Below are 26,473 nucleotides of genomic sequence, written 5' to 3' on the forward strand. Positions count from 1 at the left end.
CGTTTAAAAATGTTAAAATAAACGGAATTCAAACAACATTCCTAATACGTCCATTTAAATGTGTTACATAGAACCTAACATTTGAACTATTTAAGCTAACACGTTTCATGATATTTTAATTGTTGCGTTATTGATTTTATTGGAAATCCATAACGGAACTCAAACCGATTTGGTTTTTCTTTTCTGTAAAAATGCTGATGGGTCTTAAATTGCATTGTTAAATAGCTTTAGTTTTAATAAAAGTGGAAAAATTACTGATTATTGGAAGATAATTAAAATGTTAACCGTGGTCTCTAGGTGTTTGATCTTTAACCGTTGACATAATAGCTTTATCTAAAACTTGCACTTGAGTAAGTCATAAATGATTTTTTTATATGCTGGTTGTGCAAATCGGTCAAATTGTTTCTGAGATATTCTTTAGCAATGGCGTTATTTTCCCTGATAGCGGATAATCATTCCCGAATCGAATCGTGTGCACCTCGTTTTTACACACAATCTTAAGGGATAAATGTGTACTTAGATCACGTACCGTGTTGTACGATGCCGATGCCGCTGCCGCCGAAATTAACATAATGCTTTAAACATAAGGTTAAGAATTGTCTTTGATATGTCAATCGATAAAAAAAATCAGATCCGCAATATTCATTTTGCCACTAGAGGGCCCACAATTCGGTTAGTAGCTCATTTAATAATTTTAGTATATTTTTGACTTAAAATGTTCATAACTTTTTAAATTAGGACCGACTTGGTTGAAAATTATATTTTTAGCTAGACTTGATCATTTATGAACTACGTTTTCGGTTTCATTATGAAAATTTAAATTTAGGTGAGATTTCTGGCCACTTCATTGGACCTTAAAACCAGCGTACGCGCAAGATGCTTTCTTTTCGCCTGTTCTCGGACTAAAAGTGTACTCTTTTTTAAATCCCAAAACATTTTAATCGCCTGTTCCGGGGATGAGAATTACTCCGCCCCATAAACTCTTCTCTTGTTCCGGAGTATAAGGGTTAATTTTTTTAGTCGGGATTTCTGAAAAGGTCACAGGCAGCCATTTTGGGAAAACGTTTTTACTCCGACCGAAACTATTAGCCACTACAAAATCGCAGTAAAATGACGTCATAGCTTTACTTCTGTTACCATACTCGGTTTCTTTAAACTTAATTTAAATAACCGCGTTTATTTTCACTTCCTTATTTCCAAATACTTGTTATTCAAAAAATTTGTTTTGTCTCAAAATTAATTTAAATATCGGTGTTCCGAGTTTCGCTACCCTCATTCTAAAACCAGGTAATTCGAAACATTCAATTTCCATAAAATTTATTTACCGAGTACAAGATGATTGAAAATTGGTTCAAATTAACATTTTAATTTAATATTTGAAATACATTTAAAACATCGGGGGATTGTTTGTTATTGAATGTCCATGGCATCTTGTTTTTCAAACCCTTGTGATAATTTTACCATCTCAAAAGATAAACTGTGGGGACATCGAATTATGGGCGGAGCCATAGGTAGAGCCTGGACTACAAGGGTCTCGCTTTATTATTGCTTTAGGAGAAATGACTAATTCTGTGAAAATTGAATATTTTAATTGATTATTAATATTATCTGTCCGTTCGCATTTCTGGTGCTAACCATAACAAATATTCCTTTCAGAAATTACTTTAAGTCACGAATATTTAGAAAATTAGTTATATTGAAATGTTTGGTTACACTGTCATTTGCATGGATTTTATCCTTATTTAACAATAAACAATTGAAAAATAAACAAGAACTCGACGAGTAATTTCAATTCAATTTATTCAAACAACTTAGTAATCAGTAGTTGTATTATAATAAATAATACTATGGGTATATTAAGGTTAAATTTATTGATAAACAAAATATACAAGGTGTCCTAAATTGCTCTGACAAGGCGTGCTTCTCAAAAACCATTCTAGATTAGATTTTAAAACAAATTTGACTGGAAAGTATAGGAAGAAATTTTTCGGTGATATATTTGAAGAGCATTCTTGAAAATATACAAAATGAGTTTGTTCGATCGAAAAAGACCAATATGTCACTTAGTTATTAGGGTATAAATCCAGTCCGTCGTAGAAGGCAACAGGGTTTTACTGGAGCTTAAAATGTTTTAAAAATTAAGGCATATGAAGGTTTCACATAATACTTTTGTTTATTCAATTAGTGAGACAAAGTTCAAATGGTCTAACTTCGACCTACTGCTAGTTACACAAAACATGTTTCTTTTGATTAATTTGTACAAAGGTTAATTTTTGATTTAGTACTTAATTCAACGATATCAAAATTGCAAACCACGCTCGGAAGTTATTTCAACAATGCCCTATTCCGTTAAGAAACGTGCTTTAATGGTAGAATGCACACCCCTAACAAATATCGTAGTCGTAATACGGTTATGTGAGCTGTTCGAGATTTACAGAAACGCGATAGCTGTCCGCTAAAACACCAAAGAAGAAGACGCTTTCCTTACGTTCTTCGTTGGTTATCCTCCAGGACGTATTAGAAGTGCAAGTGTAGAACAAGGTTTGTCAAGTAGACACGTCTCTAGGACCCTTCACAGACATATCAAGCACTTCATGACGGAATTTGGTTGGATCTTCTTCTAGTGACCGATGGGTGTTCGTTTTTAAGTGATAGACCTTTTAACAAATAAATCATGCACAGTTGTGTTGATAAGAATGCTCACTGGGGATTTCCTTACTACAACGATTTGCAATTTCTGTTGAATTAGGGACTTTGAGGAACTTTAAAGAGGAAACTGGCTTTCATTTATAGACAGGGTGGTCGTTTTTGAAGTTTAACGAGGACTGTGACGACAATAAAAAAAATTAAATACAAAGTTTTGTTATTTTTCGCTTGTTTTCTCTTTTGTTGTATTTTACAAATTATCTATTATTTAGTAAATTTTGTGATGTAACAAGGTTTGTGACATGAGCAAAAACATAGGGTCTATAAAAAGAACTATGAAACTTAAAAACGATTTCCGCAATTTTTTTTATCATCACTTACCTTATATTTCATCATTTTTTGTGGATCTGCGTCATAACATTAATTTTTGTTTTAACGGCAACTCATTGGAAATATAAAATATAACAGCGAATAATCCACGCTACAATCATTTTTTTGGAAAGCCGAATTATTTGGTTGTTTCAATTTGGCTGAAAGCGGGGGACGGTTCCACCTCCTCTAGGCTTGTTGGAACGTTAAACGCCATATGAGCGAGTATTTCTTGGTCAAACCTAATTATCCCTTTGGCGTGTTTGACAGAACAAATGGCTTAATTTTCTTATTATCCATTTCACTACTAGGCAAATCACTTTAAAAAATAAATCAGTAATTCGAGGACCACAATTATTAATACTGAGCAGTTTGAGATGATTTTTGGTGCAAAATGTATGGTTGAAACATTTAAACTATGAAATGAAAACAAGCTTAAGGGAATTTAAATAAAAGATATAAGAAATAAGTGATAATTTAATTTGAAATACGTCTATTAAAAAGCCATTTAATTAAACAATATAAGTAGAGAGGGACTAAAACTTAACGCTTTTATTTCCAAGATGGCCGCCAAGATGGCCGCCAAAACACCCCCAAAAATATTTCCAAAAACAAAAATTTTTGTCCTTGGTAAAATCGAAAAACATATTTTCAATCTCAAATTTCACCTTGAAGATGATCTTTGACCTCGACGCTCGAACACTGTCCACCACCTCTAAGCCTCGGTCTATACTCCCAACAAGTTTGGTCACGATCGGACAAGGTCGAACCGAGATATCGGCGATAATATGTGACCCCCCGATTACGTCAACTTATTTACTTTTGGTGTTACTTTTTTATTTTTTTCGTTTTTTAGCCGTTTAAAATGCTAATTAGTTATTTGCGAGATGGGGAAACGAATTCGCGACCTTCGCTTTATACCCTTGGCGGTTTTGGCCCCACCCAAAATACTTTAAATAATTAAACTAATATAAATAAGTTTTCATTTTTCGCAAATATTTTATTATTTTAAAAACAATGCTAGTTTAAGTAATCAAAAAAACACAATTAGTTATTGTAATATTTAATAACTAATATTTTCAATATATTTTTTTAAACATTTAACAAAATATGAAACACTACCAATAAAACTAAAAGCTAACAAATTAAATTAATAATAAAGAATTAAAGAAGGTTGTATAAATAATTTGAAGGCTGAAAAATATAAAAACACAATGTTAAAAATATTTTAAGTGTATAATAAAAATAATTATAATTACATCAATTCGTAGAAGGTATTTTTCCTCTTCGGTACAAAACAAGATGTCGGGTTGGAAATTCAGGCTAGAATTTATAAATATAAATAAATTAACCTATTAAAAACGAATATATCTAAAAAATATTTACCACAAGAATTCTTTTTGTTGCTCTAACATCGCACGAATAAAAACACTGGTTTTGGTCTTAATCGCTTCGGAAGTATACAGTTCGAGAATGTGTGAATTAAAACAGATCGAATGTTGTACAGTGCCAACATGTTGAATTTGATCTAACACACGAAGTTCAGACTTTAAATTCTTGTGATTCCATCGCGAAATTTGACGAGTATTACAAAGAATAAACATTCTTACTACTCGAAGAGAAATTTTTTTTTAAAGATCGCGGCAAAGAAAGTACAGGCTTTAGATGTAATTCACCAGACATCTTAATTATAGATTTCTTTTGAGATTTTATAGTTTAAGCCTGACATATATTTTTAAAATTTAAAAATATTGTCTTTGGGAATAATTATTAATTTTTAATACAACTAAGGTTAACTAATTATCACTATCCTTCTTAAACCTGTTTTTATAAATTAATAAAAACAATTATATTCAATTTTTAAAAACAACCTAGTACAAAATGTACTTATACATTTTTTCAGTTAATATACTAATCAATTACAAAAACAAACATAAAACATTAAAGTTTAACCGATATTAGTATAAAAAAGTACATAGAATACATGAAAAAAAACCAGAAAGAATAATAAATAATTAATGGGTCGTTTGATATAGGCGGTTAGGCTCAAGGGTATATAGCGCAAGAGATGAAAAACAAAAAAGATAGCGCAAGAGATGAAAAACAAAAAAGATAGCGCAAGAGATGAAAAAAACAAAAAAGATAATAATAATAATAATAGAAAAACATTAAATCTAGTACAAAGTGTACTAATAAAATTTCTTGAAAATGCGTTGGATAAAAAAGATGAAAACAAAGGATTTTTAATATAGAGAAAAAGAACTTTACACCAATCCCAACATTAAATTAATAAAGCTAGTTAAAAAAGAAAAAGTAGATTATGAAATATTAAAAACAACCTCCACCGCCTGAATTAAATTAATAAAGCTAGTTGATTTGGAAAACATATTTAAAAAACACTTAAACTTTCTAAAATAAAAACATTTAAAATAAAAAATATAAAACATTTTAAAAATTAAAATCTTTCACCAAAAAATAAACAAATTAAAATATAAAAACACAAAAAAAAATCTTTAAATAAAAAAATTAAAATTTTATAAGGTTTGAGTCCTATTTCAAAAAATAAATAGTTTTAGTTTTTTTAAAAAAATGAATAAATTATTGTAAATACCTTGAGTCGCAGTTGGAAAAGTTGCCGACGATCGTTTAAATTTTGATTCGGTCGAGATAATTTGCAACTAAATAAAAATATTTATTTTAATTATTGTAATTATTTTTTTAAAATTAGTATTCCTTACTCTAAAGTTGTAACTATTTTAACTTCTTGTCGATCCAAATCATTAATAAAAAATAGAACGATCATGCCTAATTCTAAACGGATGTTGTATCTCGTTAGGCGAAAGTCAGTTGTAATAGATAAATGTTTTTTTCGAAAAAAGGAAACCTGTTGTAATTGAAAGAGTATCAAAAGATCACGTTGAAGGCTCCTACGATTTTTGTGTTGATGGAACCATGGGATCTTATTTAAATTTTTATATAGGCGCATATGTTTTCCAATTAGGCGTAAAATTTCGTAAGAAAACCAGCCTTCAAGAGAGGATTGAGTGTGGAACAATAAGCCGTCAAACTCAAAAGCGTCGTGGGGACAGACAAAATTAACAGAATGAACGTCAAATAGACAAGAATTGTTATTGATTCTTCTAGAAAAAACCGAAGCGAAAACAGCTGGCGATAATTTGAAATAATTTTTTATAAAGGGACAGGCAAAAACAAGGGTTCTATTAATGCTTTACACTCAAGAAAGACAGTTCTCATACAGTAATTTTCAACTCTAATTGAAATATCGTTAATTTTAAAAAGGTTATAATTCCTAACTTTACGTAAAGCTAAATATTTTAGTGAAAAAGGGTTAATAGCGAGAGGATGAGAAATCTTACCAGAAACAGTCAAAACTTCGCGAGAGCCCATGGTTTATAAAAGGAATACGTTGAAAATCACGCTTTTATAAGAAAGATTTCAGAATATTTAATTTTTACATCCTGATTTTAACCTGTTTTAAAATCAAGTCAAAAGACAATTTTTTAGCAAATACACCCTGCAGAAATATAATTTTATCCCTTCGTTTAAATTTTATACCTCGCAGAAATATATTTCTTCCCATAGAATTTTAAAACATCTAACCCTGTAATTACCAAAATTCTTTCATCTATAATCGATTTTTAAAGCAAAATATTAAAACTCTTAGGGCGTTGTCTTTTTTGTCACGAAATTAAATATAAAGTCCTTCAAAAAAATTATTAATAATTTTTTTATATTTTTTTACATGTCTACATATTGAAATTGTTATTCACAACAATTTTAAATACCGTTTACATACTGATAAATTATAACTGTGTTCTATCCTTGTAGTATTAATCACTTTAATATTCAAGGTTTTATATTTTGAAAAAAAATTAATGAAAAATACATTTGGTATAAAAGGGCAAAATTTTACTATTGAATCATAACAGGTTAAAATGGCGTCCACAAGTAATAGTCAAATCTCCGCGAGTCAGGTAGTTTCAGTTCTTGATAGGTCCGAACAGGAGATGTTATTAGAGTCGGACGAATCGGATGGGGACTATATTCAAGAGGTTCGTCGCATGTCAAACATCGAAGAAATTGGAATCGAACAATCAGGTAAAGTCAAGAAAGGTGGAGTGTGTTACGAAACTAAAACTCCGAGAAAAAAAGCGAGCGACAAGGGGTTATATCTAGATATCCAGATATATTCATATAAAAACATCAAACATCTTCCCCAAGATGAACTCTGGAAGGGTGATTATAAGAGGGTGAAATTCTTAGCTAACACACTATCCATGGATGTTATTCGAATCATAAACTCAACAAACAGGCTGAAAAAATTAATTGAGCAGACGGAAGGAAAAATTGTTGTTCCACCCACGAAGGCAAGTTAAACTCATTAATTAATTATTCGTAATAGTAATTAGAATAATATTTTAGACCTGGAAACGAAATTAGAACATGGAAGACTCGAGTGATTACGATTCGGACTCTCAATTAGACTTTTCATCGTTAAACAGTTTTAATTATAAAAAGTTTTATAAAATTAAAAAATTAAGCCCTAGAAATTCAAAAAAGTGGAAATGTAAACAACTGGATATTGACCTAGAACTAATATACTTAAACGAAATCCCCACACATTTATTTTTTACAGTATTTGAAAAGATTCTGTCCAAAATTATCAAATGCGTAAGACAAGAAGCACCCGGTTTCGATTTCCTCAGATTTGCAATTCAATCAAAAAATTTAGAACATCCAATTAACATTAAATTTATTAAAATTGATCAGTTAACTGTTTCTCGAATATTTAACCATATAGCTCGCGTTGCTCAATCGAAAAAAGATTTCTTACTAGATGGAGAAATTAAATTTAGTATAATTCTATTGAAATCCCCACAGAAAATGGGAAAAAAATTTTTATCTCTAAAAAATAGAGATATTATCGATCTTGATGCTTTTTTGAAAACTAAAGCCAATTTTTACTATATCAACAATATCGATAATTTATGCGTAGCAAGAGCCCTTACAGTAGGAATAAAGCTTTGTGAAATTGCCGAGTACAAAAAGAAAAAACTTTCGTTAACAACCGTTCTTAAAGAATATCGAACCTTAACATACTTTCGTAGTAAATAACAAACTAAAGCCGCTTAGAAATTGCACGATGATGTAGGAATTGCTCGAGGCGCTGTAGAAATTGGTGATATAGCCAAATTTCAATCATATTTAGCACCAAAGTAACAGATAATAATATTTAACGCCACGGAAAATTTTCAAATTTATTTCAAGGGTTTTCCCCCTGCCGAACACAAAATACTACTTGTAAAAATTGGCACGCACGTTCATTTAGCTAAAAATCTACATTCCATTTGGGGCGGTGTAGCTTCGTGTTTAGATTGTGAAAATTTTTTTTATTCTACCGCTCGTAGGAACAAACACCACTGTTTTGACACTAGAAATATTAAATGTAAAAGGTGTTTAGGTCGAGAATTTCACGAAATTTTAGAAATTCCTTTAATTCGTTGTAAACTTTGCAATAGATATTTAAAACAAGGGGAATGTTACAGTTTTCACCTAAAAAATGAAACTTGCAAGCTTTTCCACAGATGCGAAAAATGCTGTGTTCAATTTGAAACTTCAAAAACTCACAAATGTGAAACAGCTTGCGAATCTTGTAAAATCGATCATCCTCCAAACCAACATTATGTTAAACAATCGACATTTAAAAAGAATCCAAGATCCTATGTATATTTCGATATTGAAACTATAATCGAGAATAATGTGCATAAACCAATTCTCTTAGTGGCCCAAAGTGAAATTTTAAATCAGCCTGTGGAAACCACGGTTTTTGAAATATTGTGTAAATAACTTTCTCAATTTTTTGTTTCAACATGAAACTATTTTACTTACTGATGGGAAACGAAAGAGAAAAACTATTAGACCAAAATTTACCAACCTCATCGTAATGGCCCATAATCTAAGATCTTTCGACGGAATGTTTATTATTTCTAAATTAATTAATCATGTCATTCCCGAGGTTATTTACGATGGAGCCAAGATACTCACTATTTATATTAAAGGTGTAGACATTCGTTTTGTAGATTCTTTGAACTATGTTAGTGCTCCTTTAAGACATTTTCCTAAAATGTTTTCTTTGCCTCAATCTAAAGGATATTTTCCCTATATTTTTTGGACGAAAGACACTTTGAACTATTCAGGTAAAATTCCGGACGAAAAATACTTTGAACCCCATAAAATGAATGAATTTGAATACCGAGAATTTAAAAATTGGTATTCACACAAACAGCTCGAACCGGTCTATTGTATTAAATCAGAATCCAGAGCGTATTGTCTTTTAGATTGTAATTTATTACGCTTAGCTATGCAGAAATTTCGCATCTTATATAAAGAACTAATTGAAATTGATATCAGTAATTATGGGGGTATTTCTCTTTCTGGGGCACTTAATAATGTATTTATCGACAAGTTTTTAGAACCATATACACTATGTACTATACCTGCTATCGGTTTGGCAAGTAGACAGAATCAAAGCGAGATTGCATTAAAATATTTATCTTGGTACGAGAAGGAAAATAATTTAATTTTGCAAACTGTCAGAAGTTCAGGGGGAGAACAGGCTGTAGGTCCGTATTTTGTAGATGGCTACTGTGAAAATCCACCCATAGTAATTGATGTAATGGGTGATTTCTGGCACGGTTGTCCAAAACATTTTTCTGGCTCGAGCTTTAATTCAATTGTCGGAAAATCATTCAAAGAAATTAGAGAAAGAGAATTAGATCGAAAAGAATTTATTGAACAAAATTTACCAAAACACACATATATTCAAATTTTTGAATGTGAAATATTAGAACTGTTGAGAAAAAATACCGAGGCGAAAGTATTTTTTAATACAATTAAAATCATTCCTAAAATTAACCCTAGAGATTCGCTAGTGGGTGGCCGTGTAGAAACAATTAAGCTGTACCATGAAATTGAACCCTTACTTGGAGAACAAATCCGATATTTTGACTTTTGTAGTCTGTACGCCTATTGTTTACAAAAAATGGAATACGGTTGTAAAAATGTTAAAGTTATCACACACAATTTTGATTATGCCCCAGACGTGTATTTTGGAATAATTAGTTGTCGAATCCTCCCCCCCAGAGACCTCTACTTACCCGTTCTTCCATACCGATTTAATAAAAAACTTTATTATCCTTTATGCAGAAGTTGTGTAATAAATAATGACCAAAAATGTACCCACAGTATTGACGAACGCGCTATAACGGTAGTCTTACCCTCGGTGGAAATCTACTATTCAATAAAAAAATGTAACTACAAACTGTTAGAAATTTTCGAAGTATACCACTATAGTATTACAACCAATTTTTTCAAAACATATATTGACATTTTTTTTAGAGCAAAAGTTAAAAATTCAGGATTTCCACCCAATATTAAAACATATCAAGAGCAAAAAGAGTATTTAGACGCGATATACGAAGCTGATGGAGTAAGGTTAGAGCCTGAGGAAATTGTTGATAACCCATCCTTAAGAACTTCCGCGAAATTGGCGCAAAATTCGTTATATGGCAGAATGGCGTTAAGAATGGATAAATCATCAACTAAAATTATACATAGATACTCCCAATTAACTGAGATTATAGCAGACACATCGAATAAATTAACAGACTTTCATTTAATCAACAACGATGTTGCCATGGTAAGCTATAAAAAAAAAGTGAGCTAGCCCCAACATTTCGCAAAGGTAATGTTATTGTGGCTTCCTTTGTCACCAGTTACGGTCGTATTCATCTGCATAAGTTAATTAATAAGCTGGGAAAGCGTGTAATTTATTATGACACTGACGGAATAAAATTTACACATAAACCACACGAGTGGTTACCCCCCCTTGGTGGTAATTTAGGTGAACTTACGTGCGAGACTCCGAATTCATATATCACAAAATTCGTATCAACTCGACCAAAAAGCTACAGCTATAAACTTGAAAATAATCGGACAATTATAAAACTTAAAGGAATAACTCTTACCAGGGAAAATTCAGACATCATACATTTCGACGCCTTCAAACAAATGATTTTTGTGCCAAATACCGAGTTTAAGGTTAAAATTCCCTTTAACGTAATAAAAGATAAGTACAAAATGCTTTTACGTGTTGGCAACTTAAGTAAAACTTTCAAAAAGACTTTTTGTAAACGTGTGCTACAAGATAATATTTCCAGTGTCCCCTATGGTTATTTAGAATATGAAAATAATGAATTGTAAAATAAAGTTGTCTTTTAATTATAAATCTAAAAAACATGTAACAAAAAAACTTGCAAAACAGGTGTCATTTAACCACATAGTTATCGTAAATGAAATCTCTTCCGAAAATCGAGTAAATACTTTATTTTTAAATAACCTAAGATTTAAACTTTTAACTTCCAAAATTGAATTTTTACTAAAAAACGGGAATTAATTATATTTTTGGTGAAGGTGATATTATGATTTTATTTTTTATTCAAAATGTATGTTATTTTGAAACTTTATATAACTGGTGAAGGGATGGTTTTGATAAGAAACATTAATCTTTAATAAAATAATTTTTTAAATTTTAAAATGTGTTTGTTTATTTTTCATATATTCTATAAAACAGTCAATGTACTAACAAAATACGTAGTATGTTGTCTTTGTTTAAACAGTAATGTCTTATATAAAATTTCTTTCACCGTTTCGAATGATGGTGTCAGGCCCTACTATGTCGGGCAAGTCAGCATGGACGAACTCACTAATTAGATGGAGGAATGAATTAATTGATAAACCTCCTATTAAAATTATTTATTGTTATTCGGTTTGGCAATCAGGTTACCATGATTTATCTCAGTTTTTAACCGATATAGAGTTTATTCAAGGACTTCCTCCAATGGACAGCGAGTTCTGGGAATCAAATAGAAATTCTTTACTTATTATTGACGACTTAGCAGAAGAGCTTTACAAAAATGATCAAATTGCTAAATTAGTTACCGTAGACAGTCATCATTATGAAATTTCAGTCGTATTAATCTCACAAACCCTATTTCCTCGAGGCAAACAATCTCGTTTAATCTCTCTTAATATGTCATATCTAAATCTGTTTAAATCTCCTCGAGATCTAAGTCAAATCCAATATCTGGCCAATCAAATATCTCCAAATAACACAAAAATAATTAAAATGGCCTACGATATGTCTACTAGAGAACCTTACAATTCACTATTTATAGACACATCTGTAACCACTCCAGATAGCTTACGATTAAGATCGTACACATTTAATCAAATCGGACCACAAATGGTAGTTTTTTCCAATAATAAATAATTTACTATATTATTATCAAGTTCATTAAAGAAAATGACACCAAAAAAGACAGTACGTAAAAAAACTACTCCTATTGCAAATCCCTCTGACAGGTTTAAAACACACTATCCATATTTAAATTTATTGTATAAATCTAAAGGAGGGATACGTAAAAATTTATTAGCTAACAGTTCTCCAAAGCAATTAAAAGCCTTACAAACCGTTTGCAAAATCTTGAAAGGGGGTGGAATTATATTATCTAAAGCCAAAAAAAACAACTTTCTAAATATAAAAAAACAATACGGTTCTTAGCCAGTCCGAAAATTTCGCAAAAAAAGAAGCGTGCTCTAATAATTCCGAAAGGTACGGGATTCTTCATTCCGGCTTTATTAGGCTCTATTGTTCCTTTAATTGCCAATTTATTCAATAAAAGATAAAATGAAAAAAATTATTTTAGTTCCCGCCTCGAGTGTCGGACAAATATCTCAAGAAAATAAACAGCTTGTTTCTCCCCAGGAAACGTATTATAACTTATTAGATAATGAGTTGCAAAATATATTAACTTCTAATTTAAACAGCCGCTCTAAATTGCGAGAATTTCTAAAAATACTGAGCGAGGCCCGGGAAATGAGAAAAGCGATACCGGTACCTAAAGTTGAAATTACAAACTTTCAAGCCCGCGGACCTGTTGCTCCATTAAATTCCCCGTTCACCTCGCAAATTTATTCACCCTTCAAAACGCCCGAGGGAGTTAACGCTGGCGACGCTGCGGAGGTGCGTTTAAATACTATGACACGCAAAATGAAAGAATATCTCAGCTAGAGAGAAAACGAGCAGAGTAGAAAATTCCCGAGTCTCTTAAAAAATGTAGAATCTTGGAAGAGGAAAGCATCTACGCCGATTGTTAAGCAACAAAAGACAATTACCGATGATAGAATGCATAAACGATTAAATCGAGAAAATGAAATATTTGAAGAATACTTAGAAAATACCGATATTGGAAGTCAATTAAGCCAGGAAGATGATTCGGATCGAGAGCTGTCTTTGGAGGAGGGTGCTGTCGGTGGTGTTTCAATATCGCCGCAAAGAAAATTAAAATTACCATCCCCCAAAAAATCGCCAAGGCCTAAAAGACAGACCCGCCCTCCTTCTCGTTGGCAAGAATAATAAAAATGTGTAAAAATAATTATGTGTGAAATAAATAAACATTTTTTTTTATTTTAAACAAATTGATTTATTTCGTTTCCACTCTTTCATCAAATGAATACATGTATTCAACAACGCTAAACTATCATTTCTTTTTAAATCGAAATTATACAATTCGTTAATTATTTTACTGTAAGAAATCCCCACACATCTCGAGGTTAGAAAATAAATCACATGTGGTCCGCAGTTTTGGCTTTTATTTGATTGAAATTTATGAATATTGTGTCGAATACGCTTGCTATATCGCTCTAGCAAAAATCCATAATCACGATGTGATCTTCCTAGAGAACAAAAAAAGTCCAGAGTGTCGCCCGATTTGTAAACAGCCGTCCAATGAGAGCCTGGAAGCGTATCAGGATCGGTGTTGATTACGAAACAATATGATTTTTTTTTAATTGGAACTTTTGGTAATCTATTAGCGGGAAACACTCCGATAAATTTATCTCTTGAGCGGGGGTCACACTTAAGTATAGCTTGGATTTGATTAGTATTCATCTTTCACGTCACTGTCAAAATGCATAATTTCTCATATTGATCTTTTGTTAAGTTGATTCCTCTGATAGATGGTTTTAAACTTCCGTCTTCTTTCTTGAAATGTCGCACGTCAAAAGTTTCGTTACATTTTACAAGGTTCGTGTCTCTTCCTAAATCGAAGGCTTTGTCGCAAATTCCAATATCTAAGCTGTATTCTGGACTTCTTTTTTTAAATTTCATCGCGGAGGAAACGATTGTTGCGCTCACTCCAATTATTACAATCGCGAGACCCAGGAGAATGTGTACTTTACCCATGGATAACAAAATGTTGAATAAAGACTGTAGCGCTCTACACTTGAATTTTAACTATTTCTTGAGCGTAAAAAGCTCCTTTAATTATATTGCCGGTCAAATCTTTCACGATATACATACAGGGATCTCTCGTAATTACTCTATGAATTTCAAATATTTCGGCTGTAAACGTTCCCTTGTATGCTTTATCAAATGTTGTTTTTGCAACGGCTAATCGAACTTTATCCCCAATTTTTAAACTTGCCTTTCCAATCATACTAAGATTGCCATAGTTTTTTTCCCAAATTGCCGATTCATTGTTTTTATTGACATCTTTAGGGGCGATTCCCGTTGTTGAATGTTTTCGAGCGTTATAAGCTTTTGCAATTAATGGTAGTTTATTAAGATAGTGTAAATCGCCGGTCTTGGTAATTATTTTAAATATTTTAGATTTTACCGTGCGAACGAGTCTCTCGACCATAGAAGCTTTTTTCTCGGAGTATGTGAGGTAATGGTGGATGTTATAACGCTTTAAGAGAGCGCGAAATGGGGCGTTTCGAAATTCTGTCCCTGCGTCGGTACATAAATTAAGGGGTACTCGTTTTTTGAAAATCTCTCTAAAGGCCTTCACAATCTCGCTCGAGGTTTTATTTTTAATTGGTAGAATAAAAGCGAATTTGCTTAATATATCCTGAACTAATAACGTATAGCGGTACTTTTTATTAAAAGTTTGTAAAATAGGGAGGTCTAATAAATCGGCCATAAATGTCTCATCAATCGTCGTTACATATAATTTGTTACGTTTAAAATTTAACCTCCTAGCTCTGTGTTGTGTGTAGGTTGGTTGTTTACTGAGAAAATTTTTAATTTCTTTTTCCGAAATTTTGGGAAATTTTTTTCTTAAAGTAACACTGTCAGAATAACTGTATGGGCTTTCAACATCGTAATAAACTTTACTTAATTGTTTGTCTGTTTTTGACACCACCATCTTTAAATATGTGAATAGAAATAATAAAAACAGATTATAGTAAAAGTTTTTATTTTAATAAATTAAATCAGATTTTAAATTTGAAACATTTTGTACAATATCAAAATATAATTGACTTTCTACTATTAAGGGATCAAGACCAAATTCCTTTTGGAATCTTACAACAATATGATCGTAGTTTAATTGGGGGATAGCTATTAATATCATATTTTCCACTCGGTCTTCAAAATTTGTGCTAAATCCTAGTTTACAAGAGACATCGTGAGCAATCGAAGATTTACAATGCGGATTCTCACAATTTTCGGTAATTTCAAACATTTTATCCGTGAGCTCATGTACAATTATGTCACGCATAATATTTTTTGCCGACAAAATTAAATTAATTTCCTGATCGATTGTATGTTTACAATGTTTTAATCTTTTCCACCCTGCTTGGTTGAGATTAAAACCATAATTTGTTGAATAAAAAAGATGATACAAATGGTTTTTTCCTCTGGCACAAGCGCGTACATCCACGAGTTTTTCCTTTTGTCCCTTGAAACAGTCGATTTTTATCTTTGAACCTTCAAGAGGAAGCCAGGTGTGAAAACTAGCAACTTGATCTTCAAAAAAATCAGTTATTTCCTTTTCGAATGTGAATAGAGATTGCCAGGCTTCCAAATTCAGTTCAAATTCGGCGCAAGTGTCTAGTCGGTAAATTTTGATGGATGGATTTACATAACCTAACACCGTTACTTCTTGTTTGGGTGAGAGACTGTGAGTTCGAGACATCTTTACCACTACGATTTCGCGAAACAACTAACCAATCTTTGCCCTCGTTGATTGATTTTATTCCGTAATATACGTAACTTGACGCTCTTGGTTAATGACAAATCGGTTTTCGTATTCTCCAATAATAATTATGTTTTGAATATTAGTTAAGGGGGAAGAAAACTTCATTACCATCCGTAAACTACCATTTCGTTGAATTGAGAGGTTGTTAGAGTTTGCCGAGGAATCGTAAGTTAAATCAAACGCGAATAATGTATTACCGTTTTTATAATTTTCGTAATCAATACAATTACCAGAGTTATTTCCGATTAAATCCATTGCCGAGAATAGTGAATAATACGACCTAGTGTAAAGGTTTTTATTAAAATCTGGAGTTAGAGCAGTTTCTGGTATATTCTGGTCGTCTAATGAAAGTTGTAAGAACGAGAGATTATTATGGTTAAATTGAAAGGGATTTTCTCTACTAGATCCATTGTAAGCTGAATTGTTTACCATTCCGATTATTACACGATTTGGAATTTTACCTAAAAAAATATTTGACTTCACGAAATCGCTCGCGCCTGCTGAAATTGTCAGAGTTTTAACAACAGTTTGTGTTAGATCGTACAAAGCCCTCTGTTTGTGCAATATCGCATTATGTGCCAGCTGGAGATCTGGATTTACGAGAATATGTTTAGCAGTAAGAACCGCTTCTTCGATAATCAATCTATATTTGATATTAACATCTTCTTATAATAATAATAATAATAATAATAACAATAAGGCTTTATTATGGATATCCAACTCAGTATGACTATACTGATTTCCAGTTGGGTCCAGTGTACATAAAATTTTAAGATACAAATAGCAATAGACATAACAATAAAAGATAAGTTAATCAAATGTTAAAATGAAGTCACGAATAAGATTTTTGAACTTTGAAAGAGAGGGGTTGCTGGAGATTAGTTTAGACGGAAGAGAGTTCCATAGAATTATTCCACGACATCTTGGGCTAACTTTGGCAAACGCGGGAGGTAATTTTTCCAAGTAGAATGATGACGCACTGTTCATAGTTCTATAATTATGTACCGACGAAACACGCGTAAATCGTCGAGCCACATACTCCGGGACTTGATTGTAGTAGATTTTGTACATAAAGACGAGTATGTGCAAGACGTAGCGTTGCTTAATGGTGAGCCACTTAATAGTTGAACGGGCGACAGTAGACGAGGATCGACTTTTGGCTCCAATGACGGTTTTTGCGGCTCTGTTATGCAAAATCTGAAGTGGTTTTAAACGATAGTTTGGAGCGACATTGTAGAATAAGTCCCCGTAGTCAAATAGAGGCTGCACAAGGGCTTTAAAAACTGTGTTTAAAAGTTTAATGTCAAGGGCGGGCTTAAGAGTACGAATGCACCACAGTCGTTGGTTCAGTTTCTTGGAGAGATGGACGGTATGTGGACCAAATGAAAGTCTTTCATCGATTAATACGCCAAGATACTTCATAGATTCGACTCGTGAGACGCGACTCAAGGGCAATTCCGATACATTTGTAAATTTGGTGAGCATTTTAGGGGTACCAAAAACCATGAACGTTGATTTGGACTTTTGGAGGGACAAGTGAATGTCTTCATAACCTTTTTCAATGTTAAGTACATCAGCGTCCATCGACGCAATTAAGGCCTGAGAAGATAGAGCTCTACACAAAGAGGCGGCATCATCGGCAAAGAGATGGGCCGTGCTGTGCTTTAGCGATTTCGCAATGTCGTTAATGTAGATGGAAAACAACAACGGACCCAAGACACTTCCTTGGGGTACACCCATCGACGACTGGACATATTCAGAAGAGACGCCGTCTATTGTGACAAATTGAGTTCGTCCAGTTAAGTAGGAATCAAACCACGAAACAGACTCCGGGGAGAAACCAAGCTTCTCTAGCGTATGTAATATATAATATGTAATATTATAAATTCCTCGGAATTTTTCAAGAGTCGAATTCTTAAATTCACTTTGTTTAAAAGAAATTTGTCTATTTTACAAGAGTCTACATGAAGTCTTCCCATATATTCACAAAGTTTCGATCCAGCAATATCTTTACTTCTTTTTAAAATTCCATTGTTTTTTTTATCTTTATGAACATCGTTAAACGCTAGCGTTGGGTCGCAAAACCCGTCTTCGTAATAGCCCTCGGCGGTTTTGTAAGATTGTTTGGCGCCTTTATCAAAATTTAAAACTGTTGCTAAGTATGCTAAATATGGGTAGCAGTTGTTGCTAGATTGTACTAAAGTCTCATTCATAAACACGTCTATTTGACTAAAAATAGAATGCAATGGAAGATTACATAATGATACTTTTTTTTTCGGCTGCTGGAATATCTGTTAAAACACCGTTTTGTTCTTTTTTAACCCGAATTCGAATTTTAAGCATCAAGTTTGACATGTCAATATAATAATCCCCCCCGGGGATAGAAAAATCAATCTGTGTAGCATTAGATAACGGAGCTATAGGGAAATAGTCTACAAATTTATTTCCCTCAATATTACCATTAATCAGGGGTTCGTTAAAAAGTTCTAACTCTGAACACATAGATTCAAATTGAGGCATAATGCTTTAGTCAAGAAAATCGGTTTTTGTTCTCTTGCGTTTTCTTTGCTTATTGCGTAATTTTGATTTGCGCTTCTTTACTCTTCGACCTCCAGAGCCTTTCTGTGTATTTAATATGGTATCACCGAGACTATTTAAAAGATTTGTTCCAGCAATTTTACTATTTTTTTTAACGACTCCTTAAAATTTTGACCCGCAACAACATCGTCCATTATCCTTTTCCCCATAACCAACCCTTGAATACCGAGTGATTTAGCTACGGGTCGAAAAAGAGGTGTTACGAATCTTGCTAAACTTTTAAAAATTGACCCAAATCCACGTCCAGTCTGATATTGACTTCCTCGAAAGACGTTATATCCGCGTCCTGTTTGAACATAATGATGATAATATCTTTCCATGATGAGCTTGTTTTAAGTGTACTTTAGACTAAGCATCCAGTCTTTTAAATATTAATTTAATAATAGTCTTGCCGGTTTTATATGGCAGGAGTTCACCGTAATCCGACCTTAAAGAAATTTCTATAGTCTGTATTTGATCGTAGAGAACTGGAAAATGGTCTAAAAAATGAAATCTTTCAACCTGTGCTCGATTTTTATTTTCGTTTATTTTGATAATTCTCAGCAGGGGGGTATTAGTGTGTCCTGTTATTATAGGTTGTATAATATTTGTATAGACATAAATTCCGGATATTCCGTGGTTGAGATCTGCGGGGTACATACCTATTTCGTTAAAAAGAGGCCTTTCAATTTGATTGTTTGAAAAACCTAACATTCGCCCGAGTTTGGGGTTATCTATTGGAAATGTTAAAAAACCGTTTCCACCCAAACCTTTAACTGAAACTGTCGAATCTGAATTAAAATTACACTCGAATTTAGCCCAACTCTGATGTGGCAATGATTGTTTCATTGCTAATAAAATATCATCAATAGTGTGGTACACACCAGTTGGAATTCGACAATGGAATTTGTCTACAATATTTAGTTTATTATTTTTACCATGTTCGTAATTGTGGAAATCAATATCACGTTTTTGTCGTCGACTATTCTCAACTCTGTTTAAATCGTTTCGAAAAATTATAAAATTAACCGTATTATCTAATTCTAATCTAATTTGAAGAGGGTCTAATGGTTTGCTTTTATAAACTGAGGATATATAATCTACTTTGTACTCAATTTGTAAGAGGTCTGTAAGAGGTCTGCTAGAGGACCGAATATTTTAATTTCCAGCCCACTCATTAACTCAATTTGAAAATAATAATTTCCATTTTCTTTGAAAATAAAAAATCCAGCCTTAATTGAGATATGCGAATCAAAATATTTTTGAAGTTCATTCAAAATTTTGAAATGAACAGATAACGGTTTAAAATTCCCGCTTAAATCTTTATCAGCCTCGTAATAGTTTCGTTCATTTTATAACTGTCATTTTCCCAGTACCTAAAATCTATAACAGATTCCTCATCTGACATAAATTTTTCCTCATAAACTTTTAAAGGATTTTGACTGCTAATTACACCATTTTGAAATTCTGGCGCGTTTATATTAAAAATATTTGCTAATCTCCCAGTGAAGGCAATTTGTAGATCTTTAGGGAATGAAATTCTTAAGTAATGACCTCGATTTATTTCTTCTATTGCGTAACTAATTTCGTACCGATTCAAAGGGGGGAAGTTAGTCGCCTGTTGAATCTCGTTTTTTAATTGCCTATGCAAAGATAATGGGATAATATTTCCAAAATCATCTCTCTGACCTTCAAATAAAAAAGGTTGTATGATTGATACGGAATAGAAAGCCCAATCTTCCTGCTCAAATTGCGGTATTTTTGTAGTCTCAATACGTATGTCGATAAAATTAGTACGCGAATTAAAAGTAATATTATTTAAATTATTTAACGGTCCAAATTTTTGAATACCCGTAAAATAAGTGTCTGGTGGAATTTTAAAAAGATCTGCTAATGGATTTTGAAATTTAATTTCCATTCCTACCGGTATTTCTAAATTAAAATATAAATTATCTTCATCATCGGAAGATATTGCGGTTTTTAATCCATCAAACTGTCTTGGTTTACATCGTTCTAATAAATCAATATAATTAAGTGTAATGTGAACGGTTGAATTTCATTATTATATTGTCTTTCTCCCTCATATCTGCCCGCTTCAAAAACAATCGCGTAATTATTCCATTGTATTTGTTTAATAACAGGCTGAGATGGTGGATTAACTGGTATTGGGAGAGAACTTGGTAGATTATTTTCTTCGGAAGGATTTAAAACTTTTGGTTGGTTGACGTCTTCATTAATATTTAGAATTAAAGGTTCTGTTGGTAAAATGTTGTTTAAATTTTCTTCTGGTTTCAAATTTGGCTTTTCTTCTAAATTGGTTTTTGGTTCAAGTTTTGGTTTTTCCTCTTGTTTCACTTCTGGTTTTAGTTTCGGTTTCTTGTTAATTTTCTGTTTTTTTCTCCTGGGTTGTAATTGTATTTCTTCCACGGGAATTTGTCGTGGTAAATATTTTTGTTGATATTTATTCACAACTAACGCTTTTTTAATTCGTACTTCGATAAAATTTGTTGCGTAAGTTAAAGAAATAGTTTTGGCGTGATTCGAGAGAGGATAATTAGAAAGATAATCACTGTCGACAAAATCATTTTCTCGAAATTCCAGAACAGATGCTAGGGGCGATGCTTGAGGTATTCTTACTTGCACATCTTTTTGTAACTGTATTTTTAATTTTGAACTGTCTTCGTTTTCATCAACTTTTACCGTATGCATATGTATTTTTCCTTTAAGTGTTTGATTGGCCTCAATAGTTTTAGCAAACTCATTGAGTATATTATTTTGAAGCGATGTTGGAATATTATTCTTATTTCGATCTAGATCACCCTCGTAACGTTTGGGTGGAATTTCAATTTTAATATAATCCCATTGATTTTCTTCGGGTGAAATAACATCTGACACGTGCCCTACTTGGAAATGCGAATACTCATTTGTTATATTCGAATAAGTTTCAGGAAGAATTATTTCTGCTAATGCGCAAGACCATTTTTCATTGTTAAAATTTAAAGGTTTTGATAATTGAACTTTAAAGCTAGAAGGTGTATTTTCCGGGTAAATATCGGGTGATGCGTTCGAAGGTAGAAATACTACGAAACTTGACATCTTTATAATGACAGTTTCAGTTGGGCGACATCTCGTTTTATACTAATAAAAGATTTAGCGTGATAGATCGAAAGGATTGGGATTTGAACTTGAGACTGTCTGAATAACGTCCTGCAACGCTACCGATCTACCACGCTAAACCTTAACACAAAAGAGTTAAAATATTTATTTTACGTAGGAAAAATAAAAACAATATATTAGAAAATCAACTTTATTCACATATTTTCAATCATTTGACAAGTTTGTTCAAGATTTTCCAAAACCTCAATGGGTGTTTCAACTTGATTAAGAGTTAGAATTTGATTATTTTTACAATATTCTTGAAAAAAAATAATAGCTTCCATCTGCTCATCAGATGGCATGACAAAGTCCGGTGGAAATACAATATTTGATTTCATTGTTGAATTTAAAGTTTCTTCGGACTTAATACCAGTTGTCTTTTTTTTACGATGAATTTTCTTTGGAGTTCCAGTACCGTTAACAAACTAGTTTAACCATTCTTGATGTTTTACGTTAAACTCGTTCAAATAATCAATAATTTGATCGTCTAATATTTCTTCTTTGGTTGTATATTCTGGTTTCTTTGAATGAAGACAATCGCAAACATCAATACGAATTTGATTTTTATAACTACTCGATAAGTGATCCATTAAGTGTTGTTTAAAAATTGTCTTGTCAAGACATTGTTCTTGACAAATCCAGCATTTAACACTAAAGTTTAAATTATCAAAGAAATTAAAAGCGTGTTTGCGACATGGCTCATTATAATAACAAGGATTATCGTTAGGCGATTTGCATTTAATTTCTGGTTTCCCCATAAATAACTTCATTTTTTTAACCTTTAAAGAGCTCGATTTTTGAGACGTCTTACGCTTACACATATCCTTTGACTTTTAAATGTAAAAACAAATATTTTTTATAGAAATAGTTATTATCGCAAGTTTAGACACGTTTATTAGCTGTTTAAAGTATTTTGGGTGGGGCCAAAACCGCCAAGGGTATAAAGCGAAGGTCGCGAATTCGTTTCCCCATCTCGCAAATAACTAATTAGCATTTTAAACCGCTAAAAAACGAAAAAAATAAAAAAGTAACACCAAAAGTAAATAAGTTGACGTAATCGGGGGGGTCACATATTATCGCCGATATCTCGGTTCGACCTTGTCCGATCGTGACCAAACTTGTTGATTTGATAGACCGAGGCTTAGAGGTGGTGGACAGGTGTCAGGCGTCGAGGTCAAAGATCATCTTCAAGGTGAAATTTGAGATTGAAATTAAAATATTATGTTGATTTTTTTCCAAGGACAAAATTTTTTGAAAATATTTTTGGGGGGTGTTTTGGCGGCCATCTTGGCGGCCATCTTGGAAATAAAAGCGTTAAGTTTTAGTCCCTCTCTACTAATATAACATGGTTGTTAAAGTAAAAGCGAGAACATTAATCAAGACACGTAAATTTGACTGGTGAAATACTTACTTGTCAATTACGTGGCTAATAGTCTGTTAAGCATTTTCAATTAAAGAGAGCACCAATAGACCTTTAATATATCTCTTTTAGAAATTAAAACCTGGGTCAAAAGTTGCAATATTTATATCGAATAAGGTTTGGTTATTTACAAAAGATTTTTCTCAATTTAGTTTCGAAAAATTATCTGTTCATTTGCGACTAAAGCATGAAACACACATTTTAATATCTTGAATTAGGCTGAGTTGAAAGCTGAAAATTGAAAAAGAATGAATACTAATTCGATAAAAGAAATTAAGGAAAAACCCTTAGAGAGAATGTAAATTTCCAGCATTTTGATAAAACCCATTTAAAACACGAAAAAACAGGTAAGTAGCGTAATTAAGAAATCGCTCTCGGTCAAGAATTATATATATATGGTTACTGTCCAAAATTTATCGAACGTTGGATAAACGACGTAAGTCCCTTTTTCCAAACACAACAAGAACTACTAAAAATCCTTGTCGGAAAAATATTGCATGTGCGGCATACCATTCCATTACGAAATTAAATCTGAAAAATCTTTGACGTCCTCTACTCACATTAAACGATAAAAGCAGTTACTTAAGTTACAGTAATTGGACGTAATCGTTAAAATAGCGAGACTTCTCAGTTGAAAGTTAAGAATGAAATGACGATCCAAGGAATGCGTTAATCTATTCTTTAAATAAATTGATGACCAACATTTTAAATAATAAGCCTGAATTAAAAAACGGGTGTAAACTTTAACCCTATCTGCAGTTTTTGAATATCCAGGTTAGATACTTTCCTAGAAGAAACGTTCGTAAACTGAGACTTGTAGAGGCAAAAGGTTACAACCAGGTAAGTAACTAACCTTGATGTAACCTTTCGAAAGTAACTCATTAACGTCGAGCTTTCTTTTACTTAAGTGGATTGAAAAATAAATTGTTGAGCGATACTCAAAACAAAAAGTAAAACAAAGAAACTCACCTTCGTAGAAAGTAATAACCTTCGCGAAGATGGTGAGTACTGAAAATTTAGAGAGTCAACAGAAAAAAACTAACTTACATCGAACTTACCTTTGCGAAGATGGTTAAGACTTGATCATAAGAAAGTAAAAGTAGAGTAACTCACTTGCGTCGATCTTTCTTTGGCGAAGGAGGTGGGAAATACAAAATTAGAAAGTAACAATAAAGAAACTCACCTACAAAATTGTTAAGTAAAGTGAAAGGAAGTAAATTACGTCATTCATTCGTTGGTTAACATGGATTGGAAAAGGTATTGTTAAATGATACATGCATCAGATTTATAGCCCGGTGTACCTGTAAGATTGAAACCACACCACCGGAGGTCCATCATCAAATGCCCTACGCCAGCGTCCATACGCCCGGACAGGTGTCAAAACCAGCATGGGTAGCAGAATCCTACTACTGATGGTCGCACCTTCGACGCAAGCCGCTCAACCCAGCAGAAGGTGCAGCAATGGGCCGACCAACTCGCCACTTCGCACACAGCAGTGGGAATAAGAGCGGATGCTCTGGTAACGCCAGCCGACACCCTACCTAGAAAGGTAGAGAGCCAAGCCCTTGGGAAAGAGCGCCTAAAGGGGAACGGCGGGCACACAGCAGACCGCATAACCCAGCACAGCTGGCACCGGACATCCCGGTGGAACCCCAAAAGGCCGGGAGATGGGCGCCGTGCCCTCATACGGAGGCCCACAGCCCCACAGCAGGCAACTCAACCCGCCGAGACGGCCAGTTTGCCCGGCCCCTCTCCATTAGCCTGGGCCGAAGCCCAGTTACCAGCCCACACCGGACCGAAGTCGGAGGTGGAGATAGGACCATTTGGACGGAGTTAACATCTCCCAGTGCGCCACCGCCCGTGCTGGGTTACAAGAACCAGACCCCGACTCCCCGGTAAAGCCACCAGTTATTGCACACTCCGACCCCTCGTGGGCCATTGTTGAGTGATACGCAAAACTAAAAGTAAACAAAAAGTAACTCACTTATGTCGCTCTTTTTTTTCATGAGCTTATTTTTTAACTCTTTATGTTGTCGCCATCTATGACTGTTGCGGTACAATAAATGCGCCATTTTTGAATTGTACATTTTCATGTGGCGCTGACTGCCTTTTTGAATTACTTCAAAATTAACTATAACTTAGAATTAATATGTATATATAAATTATTTTATGAATAAAATTAAAATTAATTTGCATAGCTATAATTAAATTAGAAACAAATAATATTTGTAGGGAAGAGTGTTCATGCACAGTTTCTGAGAAGCAAGCCACTTGGTAATTTCCTTTTCATGAGTTAACCAATAAATTTCACTTCTATAAAAGTTTCTTTATTTATGTAAAATAGCATTTATTTAACACATAAAACAGGCCATTTATCTTGATATACAATGACAAGTAGTAAAAGTTCCAGGTGGACTGAAAATGAAAAGGAGGCATTGATTTCAGCCATGGAGACCCAAGCTTATGAAGACATTCGACTTCATAAAGGAGGGTCTCTTGCCCAAGCGCAACATAAAAAGTGGGAAAGTATAACCGCAATGGTTAATTCTGTTGGTGAAAACAACAAGAGCTCCACTGATGTTCGAAAGAAGAGGAGCGTTTTAAAAATTGAAGCCCGGATAGCCGCAGCTAAAGTTTCAGTCTTCATGAAGCAAACAGGAGGTGGAACCAGCACAGACGCTCCACAAATGACGCCCACTGAGGAGAGGGTGAAATAACTACTACCATCAGTTACATACGCAGGAATGACTGGTGTTATAGATACCTCCCTACCGAGTTCTAGGTAAATTAAAAAAAACTTTTAAAGAATAATTCAGTAACGTAGTTCGAATAGGGGGGGATGTGTACCCACAGACATCGTTCTTAGGGGGCCAATGTCCAGAGTACTGCAAAAATTGTAACATAAATCCTAGTAATTGCTTAGGGCAAACGTTAATTCTAAGGGAGATCAAGTTGCCCCATTTGCTCCAACTTGTGTTCCCTAAAACATGTTTGTGTATGAAATTTATTTTATTTCACAGTAATTAATGTGCTACCTCCCCTTGAACTGAAATCGGGGCTACATCGCTGACATAAACACAATGTTTATAGAATTTTTTTATATAACAGTGGACAATCAACGGTGCCCGATGGTGGGAATACTAGCAACAGTAGTGGTTTTCTTGCAGAGGGTTCTGTATGA

Source organism: Leiobunum rupestre, chromosome 3 (assembly GCF_980474605.1).
Source record: "Leiobunum rupestre chromosome 3, qqLeiRupe1.1.hap1, whole genome shotgun sequence".
Lineage (NCBI taxonomy): Eukaryota > Metazoa > Arthropoda > Arachnida > Opiliones > Sclerosomatidae > Leiobunum > Leiobunum rupestre.